At 45.4% G+C, this 10,000-nt stretch overlaps 1 protein-coding gene across 1 annotated transcript in view; it reads right to left on the bottom strand.

The window, feature by feature from the left end:
* Positions 1-10,000, bottom strand: part of LOC119576306 (trithorax group protein osa-like) — a gene marked incomplete in the record, with an annotated part of 91,382 nt that overhangs the window by 73,562 nt on the left and 7,820 nt on the right.

Genomic DNA, 10,000 nt, shown 5'->3' with positions numbered 1-10,000 from the left:
CAGAGCTGAGGTTCAGTTGTCGGTTCGGGTGACAGGCGGTGCCTGCACGTGTCGCCTCTAAGACAAGCAAAATGCCCCCCCCCCCCCATGACGCCTCCCCTTCGTCCGCCGATTGCCGTCCGGGACAAGACTCGCCTCTCAACTCCGTTAAACCAGGTCTATATAGACATTACGTTACACCGCGGGTAATTGGCGACACACACGGCCCAAACGTAATTTTCGCGTCATTAACGGAAGCGCGGTCATACGACGGTTCTCGCCACGCTCCCAACAACACTCCTCGTGGACTCGAATCTATATAACTTGCAGCAGCATACAGACACTAAACAACAAGATGAATCTTTCCCGCTAGATATCAACAGGTTCGCAAGCTCATATTAATTTCCGCTGTGGGAGCGAGCTCGAACGTGCTGCGTTGCATGTTACACAGGAGTTACTCGTTCGATTCATCTTGAACGCTTCCCTCTTGTCTCTTCCAAAATCGTTCCTTACTGAGTCACTTAATGGAATCGTGAAGTATCAGAAACACCATCGGACGGACTCGATTTGATGACGACGTAATTTCGCTCTCACATGGTTACTGTTCTCGATTCTACCGACTGGCAAAACAACTGCGATTGCAGTCGTTTAAACACTAAACAAACCTTTTACCGCAATACCTCACCCTGAGCTCAGCGTTACAAGCAACACTGCAAGAGTTGTATTTTCCTGCGGTGATATTAACATAAAATAACAGCGATACTCCAGGCGGACAAGTTCTCAGTTCCTAATAACAACGCTCCCTATGAGACCACCAGCTGGTTGTCTTCACTACTAGAGCTCTAGCGTTGAGGACTACTCGCTATCGCCGCCCCCGTTCTTTTTACTTTGATCTTAACACAATGAGAATTTTCGCGAATTATTTTCACTTTTGCCAGTTAGTAAAACAATAAAAATAATAACAACAATGACAATAACAACAATAATATTACCATCATCATTATCATTACTATTAACAATAACAAAATTAAAATATAATAATAATTATTATTATTGTTATTGTTGTTCCTCAGACAAAACCGTCCCCGCATCACCTGCCTGTCACTTTCCTCGGCTCCTAGTGACGTGGCGGATCTAACCTCGGGCTATTGTAGATTGTAAGAACAACCAATTTCGCTAATTGCTCTATACGTATTGGTAATTTGTACTCTCTGTATCTTGAGTATATTACGAAGACTGATTATTTTAGTTATACATTCGGACACAGGCAGACTGACACTTAAAAATAAGAATGGTGAAGATGACTACTCTGCTCAGCACATGTTGCCTGTAATGACATGAGTGGAAGTCTTTATGATTTAATAATACCAACACTTGCAAATTACGACACTCATTTTCTGAAATATAATATATATGATGACCTAAACATGCAGCACTTCTCTGCCTACGTACTGCAAACTAAGGCAAAACAGAAGCAACACGCGGTACGAAAGTGTGCATGTGGACATAGCACGTATTGCTGAACGGTGTCCACGTGTACTTTGGACGTACGTAACCCAACACGGAACTTTGGAGGCTAAGAGTCATGCGATTTAACTGCACCTACATATATGCCTTGTCTTTTGCATCTGGAGTGTTCAGGATGATGCGTATATAGTGTTGGCTGAAAATATTTGTAAGTGAAGATGGGAGGCCTGTAGACGAGAGAGCTGCCTATCGTCAAGCAGGGCTACCACACGGCCACACCGACCACCACCTGTTACAGTCCAGCCGCAGCTGCCGCTTCGCCTCACCTCGCCTCTACCTTCCTGCTACAGTACAGCTCCCTTCCTCATCGCCTCCCTGCTACTCTCGCCTCATGGGAGACAGGAAAAGTTAAATAAATAAACTGTACTTTCGGGGCCGCAACGATTAATGGATGAACGAATGAGTCTGGGAAAACAAAAGTTTGTATACATTTAAGCAAGTTTATTTCTCTGCATTTTTAATGTACGTTCACATACTGACGTTAAGTGCAGGGGCATGTAGTTGCATGAGTGCAAGTAGGTGCGGAACAAGGACAGATGAAAGTGGCAGCGTGTTGGTCAACCACTTTCGGAAAAGGTTTGAAACCCGTGTCAGCGCGAAGTCACACAGTTACATCTCAGATCTTATTAGCCAACCTCAGTCTGCTTTTGGATCTCTTGTGTTCCGTCCATTTCGAAAATGAGGCGAGCCCAATTGGCAGTTGCTCTCAAAAGCGTTGACAATGTTGTGGATAGTAAATACAGAATACTCCGATTACAACTTTATGTTGTAAGACACTATTAAACGTCAATCTGACTGAGCAGAAAGGATGAAGGGAACACACAGAATGGGGAAGATAGGAGAGGACCAGTGGGCACTAATGGAAAGATCAACGAAAAGTAAAGACAGAGAGAGAGAGAGAGAGAGAGAGAGAGAGAGAGAGAGAGAGAGAGAGAGAAAAGAGAGAGAGAGGAGAGAGAGAGGAGGAGAGAGAGAGGAGAGAGAGAGAGAGAGAAGATGGAGAGAGAGGAGAGAGAGAGGGAGAGAGAGAGAGAGGAGGGAGGGAAGGAGGGAGGGAGAGGGAGGGAGGGAGAGAGAGAGAAAACAGAGAGAGAGAGAGAGAGAGAGAGAGAGAGAGAGAGGAGAGAGAGAGAGAGAGAAAAGAAAAAATCGAGAAAAAGAAAATACTGCGAAAAACAGTGGGAAACGGAGAGGGAGAGGGAGGGGAGAAGAGAAGGAAAGGGGAGAGGAAGAAAGAAGGGAAATGGAGGGGAGGGAAGGGGAAGAAAGCAAGTGAAGGGAAGCGAAGCAAAGGGAAGGGGGGAGAGGGAGAGAGAGAAAACAGAGAGAGAGAGAGAGAGAGAGAGAGAGAGAGAGAGAGAGAGAGAGAGAGAGAGAGAGAGAGAGAGAGAGAGAGAGTTGAATTTATAATTTAATTATAATTAATCTAATTACATTTTGATTTAATTTAGTTTGATTCCATTTGATACAATGGATATCCTTGACATGACATACTGTCTGTTTCATTTTGCCTCTAAATTATCCCTTGTGTGCACTTGCTTGTGTGCAAGGAATGGCCGGGGTTACCATGCACTGGCGGCGAGGGATTTGAACGCAGGTCAGCAAGATTGCTAGACGAGATCGCTACCGCTGCACCACACAGCAGAGAGAGAGAGAGAGAGAGAGAGAGAGAGAGAGAGAGAGAGAGAGAGAGAGAGAGAGAGAGAGAGAGAGAGAGAGAGAGAGAGAGAGAGAGGAGAGAGAGAGAGAGAGAGAGAGAGAGAGAGAGAAAGAGAAAGAGAGAAAGAGAGAGAGAGAGAGATCGAAGTTAATCAAATATGTCAACTAGACATCGCAACAGCCATTCCTTGATTGAGAAATATACACAATGCCTTTTAATCAGTAATAATCATAAACATTCGCCATCAGCGTAATTTTACACATCTACATAAATTTCATCGATGAAGTGTTTCCTATCCCTGTTTGTTCACTGCTCAGAATTCCGATAATCTTTAGCACTGGTACGAAAAATGCAAATAAATAAAGGTAGCAACTACTGTATATTTCATATAATGCCATCAGCATCTCATAGCGGATATCCCAGGAGTAAAGCGAGATTCAGTGCTCCGTCTTCCTAACTTCCAGTCAATGTATCCTGCCATGCTAGTCTGCTTTGGATGGAGCGTGAGACTGATTCAGGCAAGGCCTTGCGAGTGTATTCATTTGTCTAGCTGTCTACCCTGTCTTCTGAAAACTCGTGGTCTTCCCTGAACGGTGTCAATGTCTGTCAACCGGCTGTCTACCCGGTATACCTGGCATTTCGCGCTGGTTGCGAGTCTGTGTGTCACATTCAGGCCTGGCCTTAAGCTGGGCCATTGTCTACTCGGGTCTTTTTGTCTTGCGTTTCCCTTTCTTCTCGTAAACGAAGTCCGACTTCCTCTACTTTCGCTCGGGGTTTCGCGCCTCCGTTCCTTTCCGATGGGTTCTTCTGCTACAACCGCTGAAGAATACAATTTAAACTAAATCGAAATGGTTTTCTCCAAAAATAGGCTATTCTTTTGAAAGCTGCGCCAGGCTCGGTGGGGGTGGCCATATATACACGAGTTAGTGGTTCCTTGCCTCGTTGACGCTCCGCAACGCACAATCACACACTTCGACATGCACAAGTAATACGGGAACTATCCCAGCTAACCTACTAATATATAGTGTTTTATTTGTAAGGGGGGTAATCCAATACCAAAACAGAAGTAATAATAAACCTGGCTCTAAAAATAGATAGCTTATGACCCACGACCACAGTAGGGAAAAATAAATCGTACTCGCCGTTTGGCAACACCTCAGACCCCGGATGGATCTAGCAACAGTTGCCACATCTCGCCTTTCTTTCTCGGTCACGTAGGCTATTACCGGACACATTCGCTATTATCGGCTAATATTCTACTATGTCTGAACAACTACACTTAGCAGGAAATCGATCTCAAATTACCGAAATACAAATGAAAAACAAACAAAACAGACTCGCGGCATCTCAGCAAAACAAAAGAATATACATTTACGTAAAAATCGTCATACGGTGCCAAGTGCCCAATTTTAAAATTACTTGGTGGCCCATCCGAGGAAACAATACATCCAAATCAGTGAATTCCTGTCTGCAATTGCATACTCTGCAAATCAATCGCACTAGGAATTGAGTATTAAGCACTCATGCTTACTCGTACAAAATAACGCTCGTAAGAGCTGTAACACTCAACAAGAGAAAAAAATGTTTGCTAAGTACGAAACTCTAAAACCAAATGTTTCCCTGATCAATTGTATGGGGCATACAGTTATATGCGACTGCCATCTTGGCGGAGTACCGGAAGTCCCGATTTTATCAATAACGAGAGGCACATATCCCAAGCATTATTAACGACACGATTAATCCTTCCCTAAAGTACAAAACCGTTGCCAAGGAGGGAATGTATGGGGAGGGGGCGTAACTGTGATAAATGATGATAAAACTGGCGTGTTGGTCGTGACGAAGGCGGGCGCGCAAGTGGTGGTGGTTGTGGGGCGGTGGCAGTGGCGGCTGTGGTGAAAGTGGAGGCTTGAGGCAAGGTGGTCGTGAGAGTATTTATGGTACTCGTCGTGAAGAAGGCTTTGGGTTGTGGTTGTGAAGTTCGTAGCCGTGATGAGGCTGGATTTGATGACGGTGATGGAGTATAGGAAAGAGCACGATGTATGAAAATACCTATTCGCTTCTGCTTTGGGATACAGTTCTTTTCGTGAAAGAAAAACAATAAAAAGACTAAGGCATGTACTCACGACCACGACACGACGCGATATGCCACGACACAAACAAACACACACGCGAACTACTAAAATAGCAGGACGTGAGTCAGTACCCGCACCTTCCAAACAACAACGAGCACGTACCCTCAACGTCACCAGCTCTCCTCAGGACAATCCAGAAATAGAAGTTACACTTAAAGTTCGAATTAATTGCAAGCTGAAACCCATGGGCACATTGCTAATGCTGAATATTGACGCAATACTGGATATTTAACCCTTTCCTCACTGCAACCAAAGTTTGGTGGAAGGGGTGCGAGTCCGGAAGACCAACGGGAGAAGAGGGCGCTTGCACCGTCCCCTCGGCGCTTGCTGGTTTGCACTTGACCCAGTGGCACCGTCCCTTCTCTCGCGGTGCCACAGCGGACTCATCATGTATGTCATGAGAAACCACTTCGGGGATTCTGAAGAACCCCACCGGTGTTGCAACTGGCATGTTACCTATGTCCTGCCACTTCCCCTTTCGACAGCCCTGCAGTGAACTTACCTGATCAATGCATCCATGGCTTAGTAATCCTTTCGGTCTGATGTAATTCCTAAAATAATTCCCTTATTGAACCGTCACTCTAACAAGCACTTCAACTCTTCTGTTTCTGATCGACAGCTTATAACAACACTGAAGGACATGTCAGACGCGGCTGCACGCAAGAGAACACACATCCGCAGCGGGACGCACACTGCCAGGCCTTCCACGGTCTGAGGCACAACCCTCATTCAACTGAACTTGACCTACTGCAGAGCCCGGACAGAGATAGAGACAGCGGGATGATGAAACGCGTATAAACCGTCGACGCACACGTCAACTGGTTCACAGGAGAGTTAACAAACACTGCGGGCCCAGCCGTATATGCTTCCTCTGGGCCCTAACTGGGTCAACCGACCGACATTCACCTTTCCACTAAATCTGTGTGTCAAATGTGGCACAGGTGCAGCTAAATTAAGTGCCTAAGATGTCTAGAGGAAAGGAATAATATTTTGTTAATATTCAAATGCAAATAACTATGATTCGACATGCTTGTAAACGCCTAAAAGGAGTTTTAATTTAGATCTCATTACTCATGATCGTGTATTTCGCCAACTTACTTCATTAACCTCGCACATGCTTAGTAAAAGTTTACCAACTGCAGTTCTTGTTTTCAGATGCACCCAAGAACATTTTCTCTTGAACTACCACTGCCTCATAGCTCTCTTTTTCCTCTTCTTCCCCTCTTCCTTTTCTTTTTCTTTTTCCCTCCCTCCCTCCCTCTACTCGCCCTACGTCCATCCTCCCTTTTTTCCGTCTCTCTCAGCTGGGATGGTAAGCCTCGACAGCAAACCAAAAATCCAACTGATAGTCATTATCGTCCCCACCTACTAACAACATAATTACATAACGGACATGACGTCACGCAGAGAATGGGTTTTTAGACAAGTGCAGTAACGCGGAAAGACAAAAATACATCATACTTCCCCTACAAGGTAACACCGGAACCTAGCCATCGCTTTTTGTCTGTTTAACACGTCACGTCCCGCAACAACGCGAATAATTGTGTCAATGTCGGTTCCCACATCTCAATTACGCGACTGAGCCCCTTATTCAGCATAGACAAAGACCGTTTGCTTGCCCATCTCTCTTTTGCTTTGCCTCTAAGGCAACCAGGCACCTTCCTTATTTGTCTGGTTGCCAGCCCTGTTTAGCCACGTCTGTCAGTTTACGTGTTTACCTGCCTGTTTGTTTCCCTGTCTACTTGATTAGTCTAGTATAAGTACGTCAAACTACCCGCACAAAAAAACACACGCATCTCAACTTAAAGTAAAACCCAATCTCTGTTTTAAGCGACTGCCACTGGGGGAAAGGGGACATGCAATGAGAAACATGACTGGAAGGGCAGTAGACGGGAGCTGGGAGCTGAAACTCCAGATGGACTCTCGAAGACGTAGAGAAAGATACAAATTGAAAGGAATAGAAGGAAGCTTTGGAAATGAAAAAGTGATGACAAAAGAAAGACAAAATGAGACTCTCCATGAATTTGTTGATATAAATATTTTCGGTTCGCTTTCCTGAGACACATAGTAACCCTTATCTTATCGACTTGACATCAGAGACCCTTATGACTTCTCTCTTCTCATCTCTAACCTCCCGACTGATTCTTATGTTGTGGGATATCTAAATGTCGTTCATAAGTAATATAAATAACCTACAATATTTTGGTATTATATTGTCGCGCGCGAGTGTGTGTGTGTGTGTGTGTGTGTGTGTGTGTGTGTGTGTGTGTGTGTGTGTGTGTGTGTGTGTGTGTGTGTGTGTGTGTGTGTGTGTGTGTGTGTGTGTGTGTGTGTGTGTTTACTATATATATAGCAACCATGAAAAAGCGACGGCTTACACATAATCTCCATATGAAAATTCTAAACAATAAAAGCGTCCTAATGCGGCCTCTGTCAGGTATGCGCAGCGCCTGTGGTGCAGCATACTGATCAGCTGACAGCACACTCCATCAGATATCCCGAGCAACTCGCCTCTCCCTCTTTCCCTCTCACACGCCTGCCCCTCACACACTTCCGCCTATTTCTACATCTACACTGTCCTTCCACACGCAGGGATCCACTGCCGATAAGTGAGCCTCCTCTTACGCTTCTCATCTTCTTATCTCTTATTATTAATGCCTTTCCATCGCTTTTCCTACCGATTTATCATCAGGATTCCTACCGGTTTATTCTCCCAGAGCGCCACCCTCCTTCCTCACGGTCACCCGAGCCCGTACTGAACCCTACTGGGATGCCATAAAGCTACTCCAACCTATCATCGCCTTCCCGCATGATCCTCTTAAGGCCAAAGGTTAAGTCCTTCACAAACACGCGATCAATCGCAACTTCTCCACCAATCCGGCCGTGCACGACGATAAAACTCCCTAATTTCATACACAACCTCGCTACGAAAAGGAACTACGGCCGGCTAATTACCTCACCTAGGGAGCGGGTCCAAGCAGCCGAGCGCTCGCACCACGCCTCGCAGAGATGGGCACCTGTCGCCCGCACACAAAACGCTTAATCAATCGAGCGGCAGTAGCGCCTTGTGAGTTTCCTCTTTTCCCATTTCCTGCGGTAGCGGCAGCGGTGCTGGCGGCGGTAATGGCTAACGGACTAACAGCCTCCCGCTGCCGCGACTACCGACAGCCTTTGAACCTTCACAAAACAAAGAGTCTGAGAAACTCGTTTTCAAAACTATCCACCATACGGGCAAGGATGTGCAAGAATGATAGAAGTGCTTGCATGTGTCTACATGCGTGATTGAAATGGAAGCGTTTTGGGGAACGGAAAGTGAGGCATTTAGGAATCTACCCTGTTCTTTATCTTTCCCACCATCACTCCATAAAACACACTGGAAAAGCAAGGCAAGTATGTCTCCGACCGTAGAATCTAAACCAATCAACCAATTATCGAGAAAGACCGTCACATCGCCAAGAGGAGGACTATCGAACCACAACCCGCGACATCAGCTGCCTGGCAACTGATCAAAATCCGCGAAATAACCACCACCTGATTGCCTGCCCTGTCTTTTCCTCCTACAGGCGACACAACACGCAACAATTCAGACCCATCCTCCCCAAAAATGCTAAGTCGTCGCTTTAAATTTCATCTCTATTTAGGCCCGTTATCTCCAGTGCTATTGCCATGGTAATCATTGCCTATCGCCGCATACGACACCATGGAGCCCCAACCTGGAGAACACCTGTGACATGGTAACCAAGAGTGCCGTTCCTCGCCATAACTCATTATTCATCTAAAACACCGACGACTTGATCACTAAATCAACTCCTTTACCCATACCGTAATCCAAGACAAAAGAGAGTCACTATTAAAAACAAAATCTGAACTTAAACGTCAAGTGCAAGCATCGCCTGTCCTACGTCGTATCACAAAAGTAACTAGCCACAAGTGCGAGAGACTTAAGATTAATGGATAAGGATCAAGAATGAACACACCTGTCCTTGCCCACACGAGGTTCATAGGCTTTCTGCGCGCAAGCGTTTCGACGTTAATGATCATAATGCACTTTAGTTCGGATGATGGCAATCTAACACAGATCTAACAGCTGTTACACATGTGTTTCGGCCCTCACTACTCGTTACATTCGACAGCTGCCCGCGTGAACAGCTGCGCTCACAGCACCGCTACATGGCCACCTTCCTTTCCTCTCCTCTCATCTCCTCTACTAGATTGAATGACAAGTTACTTATTCAATGATTATACTGTAATACAAATGTCGCTCACCATTTCCATAACACAGATAAAAAGACTACAGTGCATGACAAACCTGTCTAAAACCGTACTCAGCGCCCAAACAGTAAGCTCCTGTATTATCTAAAATTGATCTTAATCCAATCAACAGGTTCCCTACTCCCGTGTTAACGCCATCTACCGGACAGACATAGTGACTGCCCAATCGGCCCTTCAACCGTTTCTCTCTTGTCTTCCTTTCCATTCCTTTGTCTCAGTCAACGCAAAAGTACTTCTAGAAAATTCCATGCTTTCGTTCACCTTCCCTCATGCTTTTCAACGAACTACTACGGCAGTGTGAAGACTGGTTAGGATTTTAAGTAGCCGACGACAAGAAATGAAAAAGGGTCAAGATGCCAAACGTGCCAAATTCAATTGTATATTAATAATAAATCTGAGAGAGTCTTCCTGAAGGAAAGCAATTTTTTCT

The sequence above is a fragment of the Penaeus monodon genome, chromosome 8 (genome assembly GCF_015228065.2).
Source record: "Penaeus monodon isolate SGIC_2016 chromosome 8, NSTDA_Pmon_1, whole genome shotgun sequence".
Lineage (NCBI taxonomy): Eukaryota > Metazoa > Arthropoda > Malacostraca > Decapoda > Penaeidae > Penaeus > Penaeus monodon.
The sequence above is the reverse complement of the archived record's forward strand: the minus strand, read 5'-3'. Positions and strand labels throughout refer to the sequence as shown.